Source organism: Cydia amplana, chromosome 10 (genome assembly GCF_948474715.1).
Source record: "Cydia amplana chromosome 10, ilCydAmpl1.1, whole genome shotgun sequence".
Classification (NCBI taxonomy): domain Eukaryota; kingdom Metazoa; phylum Arthropoda; class Insecta; order Lepidoptera; family Tortricidae; genus Cydia; species Cydia amplana.
In genome coordinates this window covers 18,798,346-18,819,617 of record NC_086078.1, presented here as the reverse complement: position 1 = coordinate 18,819,617, position 21,272 = coordinate 18,798,346, and the positions used below count along the sequence as shown (strand labels likewise).

Sequence of the window (21,272 nt, the reverse complement as noted above, 5' to 3'; positions counted from 1 at the left end):
ATGTAAAAATATAAGATAAATATCCTAATATTACTTACCTGTAACGCCATCTGTGTACCTAGTTAAGGAAACAGTTTTTTTATAATAAAGCGAATGTGAAGGAACTGGTATACATGTGTGCACCGTTTGACCTCTAGTCGCCATTGCACCTTCACGAAGCGCACACGTATACCGTTTCGCTTGCATTTTTGGCAATATTCGACTCAAAATCCGTCTTCTCATTCCCGCACCATACCTACAGTTGACACTACCTCTGATGCTTTCTTTACAACAACCCACTTGGTGATAAAAAGGTTTTGTTGTATTATGTAATGATATTATTTTAAGAAAATAATTATAATAAAATACTACTTGTCTGTTGCTTAACCACAAATAATAGCACTGCCGGCCCATCGAAAAACCTGTTTTAAATTTGTAACTAATATGAAAAGCTTGGGTCCTCTTTTAACATATTTTCTATAAATTTAATGTAAATTGGTAACTTGTATCATACTCATACTCATACTAATACTTTATTAGTAATAGGTGATTACATGTCAACTTACATAGCTAGTACAAATAATAGGGATGTAACGATACATGATTTTACCGATACGATACCGATACCGATATTTAAAGTAAATAATCGGCGATACCGATACCGATACCGATATCGATAGCCTGGTAGTTAGTTAATAAATCAAATAAAATTCAATGTTAATAATTTATTGTTAAATGAGAAAAAGACTAAATGTATTAAGTTTGTCACTAGTAGTAACGTTAGGCATGTGCAAACAAGTGTCATTGTGAAGGATGAGGAATTGGAATTAGTTGATAGTACAGTTTTTGTATGTATGTATGTCACTTTATTGCACATAAACAGGTTTACATAAAACGGACAAAAACAAAACAAAAATAAGAATGTTATGTACAAAGGCGAACTTATCCCTAAAAGGGATCTCTTCCAGCTAACCTTTGAGAAAATGCGAAAGGATCAAACACTTTTTCTTGGTACACACAGTTGGTAAACACAGTTTTTCTTGGTATAACTTTAGATTCTAAACTCCAGTGGGGTCCCCATATTGCTACTCTTTTGAGTTCTGCAGCTTTTGCAGTGAGCAAAATCCGTCAGTTAACTGATGTGAAAACAGCTCGATTAGTATATTTTAGTTACTTCCATAGCATTATGGCATATGGTATTTTACTGTGGGGTGGTGCTTCAGAGATAAATACCATTTTTGTTCTGCAGAAGAGGGCTATTCGTGCAATATACAAAATGAACTATAGAGACTCACTTAGAGATAAATTTAAGAAAATTGACATAATGACAGTGCACTACATTTATGAGAATATTCTGTATGTACATAAAAAGATTGTAAATTTTAGAAAAAATTGTGAAATTCATAATATTAATACTAGAAATAAACATAAGCTCGCAGTGCCCTTCACTCGGCTCCATAAAATTAAAAAACCATTCATGGGTAATTGTGTGAGATTTTATAATAAACTTCCAAACCATATTACTGAATTATCTATTAATAAATTTAAGAATGATGTAAAGCGTAAACTTATTTCTAAAGCGTATTATACCTAGTGATGGGTGGGACATCAATTTAAAATGAGTTTGTATGAGTACCTCATTTTCTAAAATGAAGTACTACAATGTCTTACTTCAAATGAGGTGAGGTACTACAATTTTTTTGCATCGACCGTTCCTCCGGCTTCAAAAAACTCCAACGGCAACAAAAAATATTTAATGTATAGACATATTTATGAAAGACATATTTAAGATGTATGAAAGCCTGCAGCGCTTACGCTTGTTGTCTTTCGTGTGTCATTTTCGGCGAGGCGACATTGAAGTTGGGCGTGTGTCTGTCTCACTCCCTCTTTGGATAAATATAATTCATTGTTTCATTTTGAAAGGATTTTTGAGGGAATGTCCCAGTCAGTGACGCGTGAGGCGGTGAGCGAAACTTCAACGAATTTGTCGGTGGACCTTTTGTCTTTGCAATAAGGTTTGTAGTTCGGCAGTTAACAGACTCATTTGAGACTCAAATGAGGATTTGAATGTCGGCGAGTACCGAGCGGCTCGCGCGCTCGCGAGTATCGCGACTCTTGCGAGTTGTGAGTACTTGTGCGCAACTGCGCATCGCGCGCTCGCGCGCCTCAGCCGCGAGTGGTTTTTTCAAATGAAGTGTTTGAATGATTTGTGTGGTAAGACCTGTTGTGATGCGCGCGAGTAAATGAGTAAAATGAATAGAGGAGTAAAGTAAGACATTTTTGCGGTGTGAAGTATTGCGACGATTTAACAAAATGAGTGGCACAAAAGAGGTGCCTCACGAGTGAGCAACTCAACACTAATTATACCACACAAGACTACATTAATGATAAAACAACGTGGGATTAATTTTTATTCGAAATGATTATTTATTTATTAGGTATATTTGATTAACGATGAGGAAATTGATATGACGAATATTCCGATGTTTGTACTTCTTTTGTGTTTTTTATTTATTTATTTGACATTTAGATTTTATTCTAGAAACATTCTAGACTAGTATTTTTTATACAATTTTTTTTTCATGTTTGACGATCCTTTTGTGAAATTCTTAAATTTGTGTTAAGTTAGATTTGTATAATAATCCAATATTATTATGGAATAATAACATCAATAAATTGCTCTAATAATGATGATGAATCGTAACATACTTATAAATTGTCTTAAGCTAAGATAATTTATAAGTATGTTACGATTCATAAGTGCTTGTTGCTAGGCCTACATTAATAAAGTATATTTTGACTATTGACTATTGAAATAAATTAATAATTATATCCTTTATATGCATAAAACATACTTATGTTCAATAGACATTTGATTTTAAGAAGTGTAAAAACTGAAAACTAAAAACAAAGAAAAATATATTCCTATTAGCAAAATAGCACGATTATAGCAGCTTCACTGTTACGTTGAGTAAGTAATCTATCGTAGTAAAACTTACGTAAGTTTTGACACATCAAGTTAAAATTGAGGTGAAGAATATTCTTGCCCAATAAAATACCTTACTGTGGGTTGTTTACATTTTGTTATGATATCGGGTGTATTTAAATCGGCGATGCCGATATATCGGCCTGCCGATTATATCGGCCGATATATCGTATCGGTATCGGTATCGTTACATCCCTTTGTCAAATAACATAATAAAAACAAAAATTACAAAGTATTCTAAATATTAAAGTTGATTCGCTACTTGCGTAGTTTTATATTTTCATTCATTTACGTTAATATTTCGCAGTCAGAATTGTCAGAAATTCTTCTATATTATAGAACGACCGCTCAACAAGCCAAGTTTTAAGTTTGTTCTTAAAGAGTAACAAACTAGGTGCGTCTGTTATTATTGCTGGCAGGTTATTATACACGGAGGGGCCCATGACGTGTATAGTTTTTGCTCTCTTTGCTAAGCTACGGGGCACCGCTGCTAGTTTTTGTCCGTATCGTGTAATCCGGTCGCTATTGTCGGCCCGTCTGGGGTATTTATCTCAATTCTCTCGCGTGTATAAGGCTGTTTGCAGTATCAATAGACCCGGCAATATAATATAATGGCGTGATAATAGGTCAGATGTAATGTAATATGTTTTTTTAATGTGGACAATGTAGTGTATAAAAAATGAGAATTTTTTGAAGCGGCGATGGCCGAATAGTTGTGGTTTGTTAAGATTATGCTTTCAACACTTTTAAATGCTCAACAATAGATGCCGGATAAGGCTCGCAGCAAGACACTGAACCATTGAAATACAAGGACCTCTTGTTGCTTTAAACCTGGTTATGAGAGTAGGGATAGGGCGCTATAAAGGATAAGGCCAAATGTGTATCATGCAATTTACTTTCCAAATCGGTGACAGACCTTATTTACATGGTACCTCGCTAGATGCGGGCGCTGGGAAACAGAGAATACCCCGACCGCTGAGGGGGAACGTTAATATAGTCCTAGAGCCTTAAAAATACGGCCGCGAGATCAAACGGGACGCGAGATTTTGGCCAAAATCTAACACTAAAGTTTGGTGCACTCACGAATCCGGCGCAAGGTCGTTATCCGGAGAAACACTGCTGCAGGCCGCGGCAGGCGGATGTGGTCAGAAGGCGGCGGCCGTTCGTCGAGCCTTAACTTCTTTAAGCCAGGGCGAGAACGGTCCGCGGCAGTCGGTATCTTCGCGGGCGGGACCGCATGAAGAGCCTCGGGATCGTCAAGCGGCGCTCTGGGCCGCCTGACGCACGGTCTGCGGGTCGGGGCCGTGCCCTACGGCTATGGGACGGCGCGGGTACGCCGCGCCGTGGAGTTCGATGATGTGCGCGGGGGGCCGTGTGCTGAAACCTTGGGGTCGTCGAACGGCTGGTAGCGCCGTCCGGCACGCTGCCCACGGGCCGAAGCAGCGCCCTGCGGTGGGAGGCGGCGTCAATGCGCCGCGCCGCCAAGCTGGCGGCACACGCTGACGTGCGCGGGGGCACGACTGTCCACCATGTTTCCCCTTCGGAAGGCGGCGAAGGGTACACCGGAACGCGCACTTCACTCACGCGAATCACCCACGCGATTCACCCACGGAAACGGGCCTACATCATAGTCCGAGTTCCCACCGGCTGAGCCGGGCGGCAGGAGGAGACGTGACAATTTTTCCCACAATCGATCTAGGACAAGCTTCCAGCCCACGTCGTCCCGACAAACCAAAAAACCCCCCAAGTGTTCTGACCTGTCACCTCTCGAAAAGTCCACCAACCCGTCAATTGCGTTTCGATTCACATCAATGCATTAAACTTCAAACCAACTCGAGCATTTTTTAAATCCAGTAATTCTTGTAAAATACAAATGTTCATTAATACTTGAATTATTTTAAGTTGTTAACAATAATAATTAATAATTACATCTTTTATTACTATTTCCTACATTGTTTCGTTCGGAATATCTTCCCTGCCTATGCAGTAACGAAACCTTCGTTTATTTTGACGTTTCCTCTGTCGAACGATGGAGGACCCACACATTTATGATTTATAATTTCAAGCAACTTTATAAATGATTCTAAAATACTAATTAGATTAGGATGTGACCTATTTGAGCAGTTAGAGTGGATCACAAGGATCATTTTGATATGCGCAAAGCCAGGTTCAGTCCAGTAATTTCAGCACAACCCGGGTGACAAGTTCCGTTCGAGTGGCATTCTCTTTGGGCTTGTTTCTTCGAATCTAGCCAGCCAGGAGGCGGGGTATTTTGATCAACCTACAGCTGAGAAGGTATACTACAGTTTTACATAATTGTCATACTTTGGTATATGTTATTTTGTCGGAAATGCGACACTCATTCATTGCAGGTTGTGTAGTATGTTTTTAGTATGGGAAACCGTGTAGCATCGCTACAATATCCCCTCTCTCGGCAAAGAGGTTAAGTCCGCTTAACCGAGGCAGCCGGGGTAACCGGAGAATTTTTCCCGAAATCAACAAGTCTATTAGGACGTTAATTATGCATGCATATATATACATATACATTTAACATATATCATTGTTATACCCTAAGCTTAGACTTATATGTTGAGCATGCCGGCTATTATTAAAACTTAGTCTACCTATGTCCGTCTCTTGGACCATAAAGTTTTATTACTACTTGTTAGACCTATGTCCTAGACCTTTATCCTTGTATGTTATGTATTGGAAATCACAGTGTCTAGCCAGTACACTGTGGTTTCTACAACCTAACTAAAAATATCCCTTGGATTTCATTTAAAATAATCCTAAGTTGAGTGGTCTAACCACTTTCAATGTAACTACCAATAAGCTAATCTCTATTTTATGGTTAACTAATGTATTTAAAACCTAATTTAAATATCAAGTATTTTCAACTATATTTTTCAATTCTTACTATTTAGTATATTACTAGTAGTCATATACATAGTACAATACTAATAATTATGTTTTAATATAGCATGCTCTACTATGCTTATATGCCTATAACTATAAAACTACTAGTACCTTAATGGAATGTGGTAACTAGTTGCTAGTTTATACCTAGTAATTGCACTTATAGTGGAGGCTAACTTGTAGCTCACACTCAAGTCATATTCCAATGTGTAGCCAGCGGGCTTACACTAAGTGAAAAAGAAAAAACTTGGTTTTCTTTTTCATGTCAAAGTCAGTGAGTTATATCCCATATAAATGAATCACCCTGGACCCTTAGGGTGTGTAGTCACAAAAAAATAAGGTTTTCCAGAAAACACTTGAAAAAATCTTGACCAAATGAGTCAAGGAAGTATGCATACTCAAAAAAAAAAAATGGGTTGTTACCGAAGTTCACCCGAAAAATAAAAATAAGTTGGTAGCTTGAAAATACACCTTGTAAAATACAATTTTGAGCATAATGTCACTTAACCAATGCTCTGAGATTAAATGGTAACTGAATTTTTTCAGATTACCTTAACTACAAAGCGGTTTGCTCTAGCAGTCGGAAATTCGGAGGTTATGTGACAAATCAGGAATACTACTCCATGTGGAATGCAGCATGCCGTTCGTCGACATCTCCCTACCTTTAGCGAATACAAATGGTGCATGTTTCAGTACAACATAAAAAATGCTATGCAAAGATAGCTGAAATTGAGGTTGGTACTAAGGCCAATTTCCTCAAATTTCAAACAAAACAAATAATGTGAACATTTAAGTTCTATAAAATAGTTCTATTTAGAACCGAATAAGTCAAAACCGAAAAAATAATTTAGAGTGTCTCGTCTATTCTACTAAGTCTCCGGAATGTTAAGTTTGAGTTGGTTTGACAAGTAAAAGTGGATAAATATTTTAATACTCTTGAAATGTGTGGGAAATGGGTTGACCGGGCGGGCGGGTGTCCAATGCGGCACCCAGTGGTCGCGTATTAAACAATGAGGTATTAGACACGGGTAGGGGTGGGTGGCTTAGCTATCTACCCCACCTACTTCATGAAATTCCTCTCCTTCCCCGTCCGGCATGTCGGTGAAAAAGCTGGTTTGCTTGTGTCAGGGTATGTAATAAAGTATAATAAATTGATAACACTTCACTTTGCACATGAAGTGTTAAAATAAATTACCACTATGCTCTCAAATGGAGCGTGGTGAAAAAAATAATAAGTGGCTGAGCGCTATGCTAATTAGTCATAGTGTAGCCTAATAAAAATTATAATAATTGATAAAATTGCTACCCTGCCACAAGCAAACTTACAAATTAATTGACATTGTGTTTTTAACTCCAATAATTCAACAATTTTTTTTTAAATATTAAGTTTTTTTTTAAATGACAATTTTTTTTATAAATTGTTATTATCACCTTTCCAAGCTCACAGTAACCAGGGTAAATGTTTAGAAAGCTTTTAAGTTCGGGCGCCATTGTAGTGTATAAAAAATGAGAATTTTTTGAAGCGGCGATGGCCGAATAGTTGTGGTTTGTTAAGATTATGCTTTCAACACTTTTAAATGCTCAACAATAGATGCCGGATAAGGCTCGCAGCAAGACACTGAACCATTGAAATACAAGGACCTCTTGTTGCTTTAAACCTGGTTATGAGAGTAGGGATAGGGCGCTATAAAGGATAAGGCCAAATGTGTATCATGCAATTTACTTTCCAAATCGGTGACAGACCTTATTTACATGGTACCTCGCTAGATGCGGGCGCTGGGAAACAGAGAATACCCCGACCGCTGAGGGGGAACGTTAATATAGTCCTAGAGCCTTAAAAATACGGCCGCGAGATCAAACGGGACGCGAGATTTTGGCCAAAATCTAACACTAAAGTTTGGTGCACTCACGAATCCGGCGCAAGGTCGTTATCCGGAGAAACACTGCTGCTGGCCGCGGCAGGCGGATGTGGTCAGAAGGCGGCGGCCGTTCGTCGAGCCTTAACTTCTTTAAGCCAGGGCGAGAACGGTCCGCGGCAGTCGGTATCTTCGCGGGCGGGACCGCATGAAGAGCCTCGGGATCGTCAAGCGGCGCTCTGGGCCGCCTGACGCACGGTCTGCGGGTCGGGGCCGTGCCCTACGGCTATGGGACGGCGCGGGTACGCCGCGCCGTGGAGTTCGATGATGTGCGCGGGGGGCCGTGTGCTGAAACCTTGGGGTCGTCGAACGGCTGGTAGCGCCGTCCGGCACGCTGCCCACGGGCCGAAGCAGCGCCCTGCGGTGGGAGGCGGCGTCAATGCGCCGCGCCGCCAAGCTGGCGGCACACGCTGACGTGCGCGGGGGCACGACTGTCCACCATGTTTCCCCTTCGGAAGGCGGCGAAGGGTACACCGGAACGCGCACTTCACTCACGCGAATCACCCACGCGATTCACCCACGGAAACGGGCCTACATCATAGTCCGAGTTCCCACCGGCTGAGCCGGGCGGCAGGAGGAGACGTGACAATTTTTCCCACAATCGATCTAGGACAAGCTTCCAGCCCACGTCGTCCCGACAAACCAAAAAACCCCCCAAGTGTTCTGACCTGTCACCTCTCGAAAAGTCCACCAACCCGTCAATTGCGTTTCGATTCACATCAATGCATTAAACTTCAAACCAACTCGAGCATTTTTTAAATCCAGTAATTCTTGTAAAATACAAATGTTCATTAATACTTGAATTATTTTAAGTTGTTAACAATAATAATTAATAATTACATCTTTTATTACTATTTCCTACATTGTTTCGTTCGGAATATCTTCCCTGCCTATGCAGTAACGAAACCTTCGTTTATTTTGACGTTTCCTCTGTCGAACGATGGAGGACCCACACATTTATGATTTATAATTTCAAGCAACTTTATAAATGATTCTAAAATACTAATTAGATTAGGATGTGACCTATTTGAGCAGTTAGAGTGGATCACAAGGATCATTTTGATATGCGCAAAGCCAGGTTCAGTCCAGTAATTTCAGCACAACCCGGGTGACAAGTTCCGTTCGAGTGGCATTCTCTTTGGGCTTGTTTCTTCGAATCTAGCCAGCCAGGAGGCGGGGTATTTTGATCAACCTACAGCTGAGAAGGTATACTACAGTTTTACATAATTGTCATACTTTGGTATATGTTATTTTGTCGGAAATGCGACACTCATTCATTGCAGGTTGTGTAGTATGTTTTTAGTATGGGAAACCGTGTAGCATCGCTACAACAAATACCAAATATTGACATTATTTAGATTTAGACATTAATAGTTATTGACTAGGTATACCAGCTTTATTTGTACATAGCCCATTACATAAGGACAACATATTCCGTAAATGTGTAAGAAATTATGTACATGATGTGTTTATTTGCGAAAATAATTTAATATTATTTCGAATCGAGCACTCCTCTGCCTAAAAGTAGCGTCAGAAGTGAAGAAGACAATACACTTCACGATTTAATGTATACGTTATTAACTAGTAACAATTCTCAGCTACCTAGTAATAGTTTCAACTGAGCCGATACTACATCCTATAGAGGTACCTTAAGTCAACGCACAGTATCATAGATATAAAGATACACCAAGTCAATAACTATTATTGTCTAAATATTGACAATATTTGGGTATTTTTCCACATTAAAAAACATATTACATTACATCTGACCAATTATACATCTTACCATTTACATTAAATTGATAGAATACGTTAAACCAGAGAGGACCCAAGCTTTTCCTATTAGTAACAAATTTAAAATAGTTTTTTGGATGAGCCGACAGTGCTATTATTTGTGTTTAAGCAATAGACAAGTAGTTATTTATTAATATTTTTTTTTGTGAAATAATATCATTACATAATACAACAATAGTACATTATTGTCGAGGATCGGAAGTAGCTACTTGCTGGCTGAGGATTCGTTTTAAACGGACGACCTTGGGAGTCCGTTTAATTGAATCCGAAGCCAGCAAGTAGCCTTCCAGCCGAGTCGTATATAGTGCTTTTCTCAAAAATGGTGCAACACATAGAAATATTTTACACAGCAACGTTCTAATTTTCACATAAAAAATTAAAACCATTAAAAAGATTTGCTTGCCGCCTTTAAAAAAAACAATGTGTATTTTTCTGCTGAAAATACGCCAACCTATTTGAGACACCTAAATAGTCGCGGTACCAACATTAAGCCTGTAACAGACTATCGCACCGCACCGCGACCTTGGAGCGTCGCACCCATAAGTGAGAGCGAGAAAGAGATAGGTATCTGTTTCTCGCTCTCACTTATGAGTGCGACGCTCCAAGGTCACGGTGCGGTGCGATAGTCTGTTACAGGCTTTATAATAATAAGTGCTGATCATCCGTCTGGCTGTTTAAGGGACCTATGCCTTCATTTGATATGGCCATTTAAAGTTTTAAAAAGTTTGGTACTCGTTAAATAATGGAATTTGTATGCAACATTGCAGTCCTGAAATCGAGACTGCAATGTTGTTAACTTTTTATTTTTTTTGATGACCATAAACTACGCACTTCGCGACCTATTTTTTAACCGGCAACGTCGACTTTGCTGTCCATTTTTGAGAAAAACCTTTTTATCACCTAGTGGGTTGTTGTATCATCAGAGGTAGTCTGAATGGGTATGATGTAAAATTCACTTGATGATGTTTACTTTACAAGCATCAGAACTTCTACTTCAGATAGTGGTTACACAAAAATGTGTACAACCTACACGTATCTACTTATAATTCATAATGAATTTATTTGCGTAAGATAGTACATGCAGGTTCATATAAGATTATGACTTTAATAATCATTTAAGGAAAGGTCAATCAACTATAAGTCAAACCGTTGTTTTATATAAAAATTCAAGTACTTTTATAGTCGCAATATTTATCTTCTGTGGCAAGTCAGTGCTAAGAATAACCTCATACATCGATAATTCTAAATAATGAAAATCTACTTAAAGGTTGACGCAATCAATCCTTTATTTATTATGTCAATACGGAATAAATTTCAGGCCCATATTCTCATTATGTGATTTTTGCATAAATATTAACAGTCACAGTACGCCCCGGCCAGCGCCGCCAGAGGTTTAAACACGTCTCATAAGTGGTTCAAGCGAAGGCACGAAGACCTAAATAGAACCGTTTTTCCCCCGAAGGGTAAAAAACGGATATTTAGGTTCCTGCCGACGCTTGAACCACCGCTAAGGGCCTTGCCGGCTTATATGGTACTGAAGAGAAAGCAGCCGAGCGCTGGCAATCTCGTAAGTGGTTCAAGCGAAGGCACGGAAACCTAAATAATTGGTTTTAGTCATCGCGTCCCGTTTGATACTTTGTCAGATGATAGTTTAGGTGCTATTGTTAATAAAAAACATCGTCAGCCGGTTGTATCGCGGTGGAATCACCGTCAGCTGGTCATATGAACATATATTAGATTTTATTTATTTATGTGCTTGATATGTTCATGTGACCAGCTGACGGTGATTCCACCGCGATACAACCGGCTGACGATGTTTTTTATTAACAATAGCACCTAAACTATCATCTGACAAAGTATCAAGCGGGAGGCGATGACTGAAAAAAAAAATTTTTTTTACATGTTCATGTGACCAGCTGACGGTGATTCCACCGCGATACAACCGGCTGACGATGTTTTTTATTAACAATAGCACCTAAACTATCATCCGACAAAGTATCAAGCGGGAGGCGATGACTGAAAAAATTTTTTTTTTTTACATGTTCATGTGACCAGCTGACGGTGATTCCACCGCGATACAACCGGCTGACGATTTGTTTTATTAACAATAGCACCTAAACTATCATCTGACAAAGTATCAAGCGGGAGGCGATGACTGAAAAAAAAATTTTTTTTTACATGTTCATGTGACCAGCTGACGGTGATTCCACCGCGATACAACCGGCTGACGATTCTTTTTATTAATAATAGCACCTAAACTATCATCTGGCAAAGTATCAAACGGGAGGCGATGACTGAAACCAATTATTTTAAATTTTAGATTGTATTTATTTATTTGCTTTATAAATTCATGTGACCAGCTGACGGTGATTCCACCGCGATACAACCGGCTGACGATTTTTTTTATTAACAATATCACCTAAACTATCATCTGACAAAGTATCAAGCGGGAGGCGATGACTGAAAAAATATTTTTTTTTTACATGTTCATGTGACCAGCTGACGGTGATTCCACCGCGATACAACCGGCTGACGATTTGTTTTATTAACAATAGCACCTAAACTATCATCTGACAAAATATCAAGCGGGAGGCGATGACTGAAAAAAAAATTTTTTTTTACATGTTCATGTGACCAGCTGACGGTGATTCCACCGCGATACAACCGGCTGACGAGTTTTTTTATTAACAATAGCACCTAAACTATCATCTGACAAAGTATCAAGCGGGAGGCGATGACTGAAAAAAAAATTTTTTTTTACATGTTCATGTGTACAGCTGACGGTGATTCCGCCGCGATACAACCGGCTGACGATTGTTTTTATTAACAATAGCACCTAAACTTTCATCTGACTAAGTATCAAACGGGAGGCGATGACTGAAAAAAAATTTTTTTTTTACGTGTTTCGGTGGCTGCCATTCCTCAACCCACCAACGTAGCGGCAGCTGACGTCCACGAGGGTTCATCATATATCGTCGTTAACCAGTATACGAGTTTTCACCCGGGAGGCGATGACTGACGAAATTTGCGCCTGGCTCGTGAACCATAAGCCGCGCGTGGCACTGTCGCCACCTAGCGGCCATATCTGTGCTGATCATAACAGACGCGTTTTGTTAGAGAGTGAGACAGTGAGTCTCCTGTACTTAGTACTATTATTTATTCTGTGGCTCGGTTTGATTCCCAATTTAGCAATTAAGTTTCTCTGAATACTGGAACATTCAATCTTGCTGTATACTTATTCACTGCGGAGGTCAATTTACTCGTATGTTCAGAGGGCCTACCGTGAACCACGTTCGACGTGTTGCCCCCCTGTCGCACTTGTAAATTCGTACGTAAGTGTGACAGGGAGGCAACACGTCGAACGTGGTTCGCGGTAGGCCCTCTGTTCTGTGACGCCGATGAACTGATCAGTCATGTTGTGATAGTAAACTTAAATCGGATATTTTCAGTTCGAAAAACAGTTTTAGTGTTACTATTGCTTGGAACTGCCAAAATTATAAATAAAGATAAGCATATTAGGCCATCTGTATCGGCCCTAAATCACTGAAGTTTGTATTAACAAACTACACCCCGACTGCAACTTATATGGAAACTGCACGCCGACTGCACGCCAATTGCAACGTCGGCGTGCAGTTCCACAAAATGACCCAGAACCCTGGCAGTACCTAGTGGAACTCAGGTTTGGTGCAACATAGGCACACGCTGTTTTAGTAATTCGACACGTCTTGAGTCTTGATGACCACTTGGGAGAGCAGTACGATAGAGTTGATGCTGAATCCTGGCTGTACCTAGCGGAACTCAGGTTTGGTGCAACATAGACACACACTAGGTTGGACATCCGACTCGTCATGATGATCACTTGGTAGAGCAGTACCCAAGGTAGCTGATGCTGAACCCTCTGGCAGTACCTATTGGAGCTCGGGATTAATACAACATATGCACACGCTGTTTTGATCGTCCGACTCGTCTTGATGAGCACTTAGGAGAGTAGTACCTAAGATAGAGCTGATGCTGAACCCTGGCTGTACCTAGTGGAACTCAGGTTTGGTGCAACATAGGCACACGCTGTTTTAGTCATTCGACACGTCTTGATGGGCATTTGGGAGAGCAGTACCCAAGATAGAGCTGATGAGCTGATGCTAAACCCTGGCTGTACCTAGTAGAACTCAGGTTTGGTGCAACATGGGCACACGCTGTTTTGGTGATCCGACGCGTCTCGATGAGCACCTGGGAGAGCAGTACCCAAGATAGAGCTAATGCCGAACCCCGGCTGTACCTAGTGGAGCTCATGTTTTGTACAACATAGGCACCTCGGTTTCGGTTATCCGACTCCTCGTCACGTGCTTATGTCGCAGAGTTCAACTAGGTAGGGCGATCAAGTATTTTCGTCATCTCGTGTCCCAACAAAATAAAAAGTCATCATTCAAATCTATGCGTTTTTAATCGCTTGAAACAAAATGAGGTTCTCAGTTTGACCCGTATGTTTGCTGAACCGATTATGATGGTATTTAAAAAAAAAAAAAAAAGTTGTTATATTCTGGGGAAGGTACACATGAATGGATTGAAAAATGTTAAAATATTTGATGTCACGTACAAAATTCTCGGGGCGTCGTATCGGGGTCGTCGGCGTTCTTTATTAACTAGACTCCGCGGTTAGGAATTCGCCAATATAGTCCGCGGGGCGTCCGGGACGGGATTTCAAATAAAATAAATATCGACATTCGAAAATAGTTTATATTCGATCTACAGATAAGTCGTCGTCATAGTTTGTCTCGGTCGGGCGTCGGTAGTCCCCGGGTGGAGGTGTGTCACTCGGCGCGGGCTCGGCGCGGGTCGGGCGCCTCCAGCGCGCGCAGCTCGTCCGGCAGCGCGTGCAGGCGCAGGCCGCGCTCCAGCAGCACGTCGGGCAGCGCGCCGCCGCCGCCCGCCGCGCCCAGCGCCGCGCACCGCACCGTCAGCCACTGACCGACAACACGCATTATACAATACCGTCGTCGCTCCACGTCGCCGAGGCGACGCCGAGGAGAGGCCAGTTTTCAATAATCGGGCTTTAATTAGATAGTTACCCAACTAGCAAAAAAGTCTCAGATTGCGCACTTTATAAGAGTAGTGAGCTTATAGCGCTCTTATTTTTGTTTTGAACATATCATCGCTCTTATATTAGTCTTAGACAAGCTAATACGCACTTTAGTAAGTTTAGTCTTATTACCTAGTCTTATATATGTATATAAGAGCATTTTATAATACCATTATAAGCCTGTCGCTCTTACAATAACATTTACTAAGTCTCATTAAACTTGAGAGTACCTGGTTTTATATCCACATTCTCTAAGTTCATTTGATCTTATATTAGACTTTCTAAATGCTATTATAAGAATGTAAGACTAATATCAACATGGCATAATACTATTATGAGCCTCTCGCTCTTACAATAATATTTACTAAGTCTCATTGAACTTGAGAGTACCTGGTCTTATATCCACATTCTCTAAGCTAGTTCATTTGATCTTATATTAGACTTTCTAAATGATATTATAAGAATGTAAGAGTAATATCAGCATGGCATAATACTATTATGAGCCTCTCGCTCTTACAATAACATTTACTAAGTCTCATTGAACTTGAGAGTACCTGGTCTTATATCCACATTCTCTAAGTTCATTTGATCTTATATTAGACTTTCTAAATGATATTATAAGAATGTACGACTAATATCAGCATGGTATAATATTATTATGAGCCTCTTGCTCTTATAATAACATTTACGAAGTCTCATTGAACTTGAGAGTACCTGGTCTTATATCCCCATTCTCTAAGTTCATTTGATCTTATATTAGACTTTCTAAACGCTATTGTAAGAATGTAACACTAATATCAACATGGCATAATACTATTTTAATCCTCTTGCTCTTACAACAACATTTACGAAGTCTCATTGAACTTGAGAGTACCTGGTCTTATATCCCCATTCTCTAAGTTCATTTCATTTTATATTAGATTTCTAAATGCTATTGTAAGAATGTAAGACTAATATCGGCATAGCATAAGAACACTGTAAGTACGTACTTTTCTGATCTTATTCAAAGCTATAATAAGATCAACAGCAGCACTTTAGTAAGATTTTGGAGTGATATAGGATTAAGACACTTATATCACAAAAGTGAAGATCAATATAAGATGGTTTGATCTTAAATCGTTTTTGGGAACACTATTGTAAGTATAAGTAAAGCAAGGAACCCTAATTTATTCAACATGGCCATATCATTTGTATTCAGAATGCTTATAAGACTTATGGGACATGCGTTCGCATCGACGGCCGGACGCAACTGAGGCGCGCGCAGGCGGCGCGCACGTATTTACGCAATGGTTGGAGCGAGATGGAAGACAGGACGTGCTACTCTCAAAAGCAACATTCTCCGCGGTAGTTCTGAATTGCTGCATTTTCTACTACCCACTTCATGCAACCGGCGATTGTGAGCGGGATAGAAGATATGCCATCGCACTCGTGAGAGGCGCGATTTACGTCAAAGGGTAGATTATATTCTGCAGTTCTAAGATACCTATCTTTCTGTTTTTTGTAGGTTTAGGAATAGTATATAAGACGACGATGCATTTCAATAAATGTTCATTATTTTAACTGATATACTGCTGTTTGCACTGCTCCTCCTGCCTGGACTCCCATATCTGGTGACCCCGCGACGTTTAGAAGATGTCTGACACCGAAGATGGAGCTCAAGATCAGCGAAAAATACACAAAGATAAGCCGCAAGAACCAAATACAGCATCGAATGCGCCACAGCTGCCGTCATCAAGCTACGATCTAGCCGGAATCTCCATCCAGTCCAAATTACTACCGTTTTGGCGCGAACATCCACGTTTATGGTTTGCGCAGTTTGAAGCTATCGTCGAACCTTTGAAGACAAGCGATGACCAGAAATTTCGATATGCACTCGGCGTTATGCAAGCAGCTGATATTCAACAAGTTAGCGACATCATTCTCAAGCCGCCATCCACTGGCAAGTACAACGCGCTGAAAACTCGTCTCCTTTCTGTTTACGAAGAGTCTGCGTCCAGGCAATTCCAGAAGCTCATCAGCGGTCTCGAGCTAGGGGAACAGAAGCCGACACAGCTTTTAAGGCGAATGCGAGAACTAGGCAAGAATATGGTACCAGACGACGGTTTGAAGGTCATGTGGATGAACCAACTCCCAGTACAAGTACGCACAGTCCTTTCTGTCAACAACGAGTCATCACTAGACATTCTCGCCGCCATGGCCGACAAGATGTTAGAGCACACCGAGCCAGTCACCGTTGCTGCAGTCACACGAGCCACAGATTTTCAAACCCCGCAGTACAGCGAAAACACATTTTTCGAGAAGTTGTCCCAGAAGCTCGACAATCTGACACTCGAAATAGCAGCCTTTCGGTCCGGCGGCCGGCAACGCTATCGCCGTCCCTTTCGCTCTCGCAGCCGTTCCCGTTCGAGATCTATGTCAGCGCATGGAACTACACGCACTTCACGCAAGCCGGGTGATCCTGGGTGGCTCTGCAGATACCACTTCAGATTCGGAGACAAGGCACGAAGATGTGAATCGCCGTGCAACAAGAAAACTAACTTACCGGAAAACTAATGCCTACACCGACTATGGCGGGCGTCGGTGTACCTTCAGTCAGCAACCGCCTATGTGTCATCGATCGCAACTCTCGAGAACGTTACCTCGTTGACACTGGCGCCGAAATATCTGTACTATCGTTGCATCATAGGAAGAACCAGATATCAAGCACCTACAAGCTTTACGCCGCAAACGACACGCCGATAAAAACCTATGGGGAAAAAACAATCACTCTCAACTTGGGGCTACGGCGCGACTACCGTTGGACGTTCATCGTGGCTGCCATCAAGACTTCAATCCTCGGAGCTGATTTCCTTCGGCACTACAAGCTGCTACCTGACCTAGATCAAAAGAAGCTCATCGATAAAACCACTGAACTGCAAGTCAACGCGTTAGAAGTCTCAAGCACTCAACAAACCGTCCATTTGATCAGCAGCAATCAAGTCTACTACGAGATCCTCAAACAGTATCCTAATGTACTGCGACCAATGTCTTTGAAAACGCCGGCCAAGCACAACGTACAGCATTTCATCGAGACTACAGGCCCTCCACTCTTCGCCAAGCCACGCCCACTGCCGCCCGACAAATATGCCGCGGCGAAGGCTGAATTCGAACGCTTGATGGAAATGGGCATCTGTCAACCCTCAAACAGCCCCTGGGCAAGTCCACTTCACGTCGTTAAGAAAAAGGATGGCACTCTACGTGTATGCGGCGATTATAGGCGTCTAAATGCCGTAACGCAACCCGATCGTTATCCGTTACCTCGAATTCAAGATTTTACGTACCAGCTGCACAATAAGAAGATTTTTTTTCGATGATGAAAAGTTTCAAAATGTAGATATTTTTCTTGAAACACTATCTAATTTCAAACGATTATCTTTACAATGTATTCAACAGGCATTATAATTGTTAACTTTCAAGTTTTCTGGCACTGTTCATTAATACACCGTTTAAGTATGTTTGATTTATATAGATAATTCATAATTCTTATGTATTTTCATATTTTAATGTTCAGGTTTATATAATCCAATTAAGGAAACTGTAAGTCTACTACATTACTAAATGCTATTGTATCCAATGTAGCAATACGAGACTGTTTGTTTCTAAATAAATAAAAAAAAAAAAAAAAAGAAATTAGACCTGAAGATGGCGTATTTTTGGATACCCATGAATAAAGAAGACGCGCAGAAAACTTCAATAATCACACCGTTTGGGTTATTTCAATTTAACTCAATGACGTTCGGGCTCCGCAATTCAAGCCAAACATTCCAAAGATTCATGCACGACGTCCTGCGAGGCATAGATGGCTGTTTCTGTTACGTCGATGATCTTCTGCTGTCCTCTGAAAATGAAGAAGAGCACAAAACACTGCTTCGACAAGTCCTAGAACGCCTAGATAGATACGGCGTAACTCTCAATGTCGATAAATGCGAGTTCGGACGAAGAAAAATCAACTTCCTCGGCTATGAAGTATCACCCGACGGCATCAGTCCCACTCAAGAGCGCATCGAAGCAATATCGAATTACCCAAAGCCGAAGACAGTCTGCGAGCTGAGAAGATTTCTAGGCATGTTAAATTTTTACCGTGACTGCCTACCACATCAAGCCGAACTCCAGTCTCAACTCAACAAGTATCTGCACAACTCTAAGAAAAATGACAAGACTCCGATCGAATGGAACCCCGAATCAGATGAAGCTTTCAAGAAATGCCGCCAAAGCATATTGGAAGCTACTACGCTATCGTATCCCGTTCACGGCGCTCCTCTATGTATCATGAGTGACGCATCAGACCACAGCGTGGGAGGACTAGTCCAACAAAAGGTTCATAATGTTTGGAAACCTCTGGCATTTTTCTCGAAGGCCCTGAGTCCGACGCAACGCCGCTACAGTGTGTATGATCGCGAACTCCTAGCGATTTACACAGCTGTAAAGCACTTCAGACGACTTATAGAAGGCAATGACGTCATCGTCTACACGGACCACAGACCACTTACGCATGCACTTACGCGAGCACCGAGCAACAGCGACACTCCAAGACGCGAGCGCCAACTGCACTTCATTAGCCAATTTTGTTCGAGTATCCAGTATATTCCAGGCGACAAAAACAATGTCGCTGACGCCTTATCACGAATCGAAGAAATACAATGTCCTTCCGTCATCGATTTTGACAAGTTAGCCACCGACCAGCGCACCGATGAAGAACTAATCAAATTGAAAACTCAAGAAAATCTGAAGTTCACTGAAGTCACGTTACCAGCCATCAACAAACCAATCACGTGCGAGCACTCAACTGGGACACCACGACCGTACTTACCTATCGCTTATCGTTATGCTGCCTGCAAAGCGCAACACGATATAAGTCACTCAGGTGTACGCGCAACCAGGAAACTCATGGCGTCTAAGTTCTTTTGGCCAGCAATGAACAGAGACGTCGCACTTTGGACCCGAGCGTGCATTGGATGTCAACGAGCCAAAATACATCGTCACGTGATTCCACCTATCGGCGAGTTCCCGCGATCTCAACGTTTCGAGCATCTGCATATCGATATCGTGGGACCCCTAAGAATATCAAATGATTATCGATATTGCGTCACAATGATCGACCGCTGCACGAAGTGGCCCGAGGCAATACCAGTACGCGACATAACAGCTGAAGTTGTCGCTAAAGTCTTGTACGAGCATTGGATTACGAGATTTGGATGTCCGCTACGCATAACGACAGATCAAGGTCGTTCCTTCGAGTCAAACCTTTTCAACGCTCTCCTGAAGAAACTTGGAACCACAAGAATACGTACCACTGCCTACCACCCTCAGGCGAATTCTCAAGTGGAGAGGCTCCACCGCACCTTGAAAGCCGCTCTTATGGCAAGGGGCGAAAGTTCAAGATGGTCCGAAGAGTTGCCTACAGTCTTATTTGGATTACGAGCCGCACTACGCAGCGATAATAACCTGAGTCCTGCATTGATGACGTATGGATCCCCACTACGCATGCCAGCTGATTTCTTCGTACCTACAAAGTCGACGATTGAAGATGCAGAGTTTGTACGACGTTTGTCAGAGATTATGTCATCACTTGTACCAGTAACCCGGACGCACGCCACGCAACTAAGACCTTTCGTGCATAAGGACCTTGCATCGTGCACCCACGTATTCGTGCGCAATGACACCGTGCGACCCCCGCTCACACCACCATATGACGGCCCGTTCGAAGTTCTCAAACGCTACGACAAGTATTTCAAGATACAAATGCCACAACGAACTACTGTCGTTACCATTGAGCGTCTGAAGCCAGCCTACATCTACAATGAAGACGTCACAAGCGTCAGCCAGCCTCCTGCAACTAGCCCAGACACACAGACGTACGTAACAAGATCGGGCAGAGTCACGAAACGTATTCGCTTCGCTTGAGAGGGAGTGCTATGGGACATGCGTTCGCATCGACGGCCGGACGCAACTGAGGCGCGCGCAGGCGGCGCGCACGTATTTACGCAATGGTTGGAGCGAGATGGAAGACAGGACGTGCTACTCTCAAAAGCAACATTCTCCGCGGTAGTTCTGAATTGCTGCATTTTCTACTACCCACTTCATGCAACCGGCGATTGTGAGCGGGATAGAAGATATGCCATCGCACTCGTGAGAGGCGCGATTTACGTCAAAGGGTAGATTATATTCTGCAGTTCTAAGATACCTATCTTTCTGTTTTTTGTAGGTTTAGGAATAGTATATAAGACGACGATGCATTTCAATAAATGTTCATTATTTTAACTGATATACTGCTGTTTGCACTGCTCCTCCTGCCTGGACTCCCATAGACTCTAATAGTGCTCTTGAAAAATACAGCTACAGCAATGGCTGACTATCAATACAAAATAAAGAAATAAAATAATTATAAAAATATTCAAATACCATATTTGATTAGGCGCATGAAGTTTGAAGTGTAAAACAGGGTCTACTTTACAGTAAATAAAATTTTCCCATGTGAATACTTACCATAATGAATGAATGAATGAATGAATAACATTTATTTCAGGACAAGTCCCATAGTATGTTAGTAACAAGATGAATACTT

General features: G+C 41.5%; 1 protein-coding gene and 2 long non-coding RNA genes across 3 annotated transcripts in view; 1 reads left to right on the top strand and 2 right to left on the bottom strand.

The window, feature by feature from the left end:
• LOC134651450 (superoxide dismutase [Cu-Zn]) overlaps window positions 1-21,272 on the bottom strand; it is a 394,084-nt gene that overhangs the window by 77,534 nt on the left and 295,278 nt on the right. The window lies entirely within an intron of this gene.
• LOC134651608 (uncharacterized) lies at window positions 1,144-2,416 on the bottom strand. The gene is made up of 2 exons (XR_010097135.1): window positions 2,347-2,416; window positions 1,144-1,569 (listed from the first exon to the last, which is right to left on the bottom strand). It is a non-coding gene; the product is annotated as an uncharacterized LOC134651608 (long non-coding RNA).
• Window positions 5,047-6,661, top strand: LOC134651607 (uncharacterized). The gene is made up of 2 exons (XR_010097134.1): window positions 5,047-5,260; window positions 6,428-6,661. It is a non-coding gene; the product is annotated as an uncharacterized LOC134651607 (long non-coding RNA).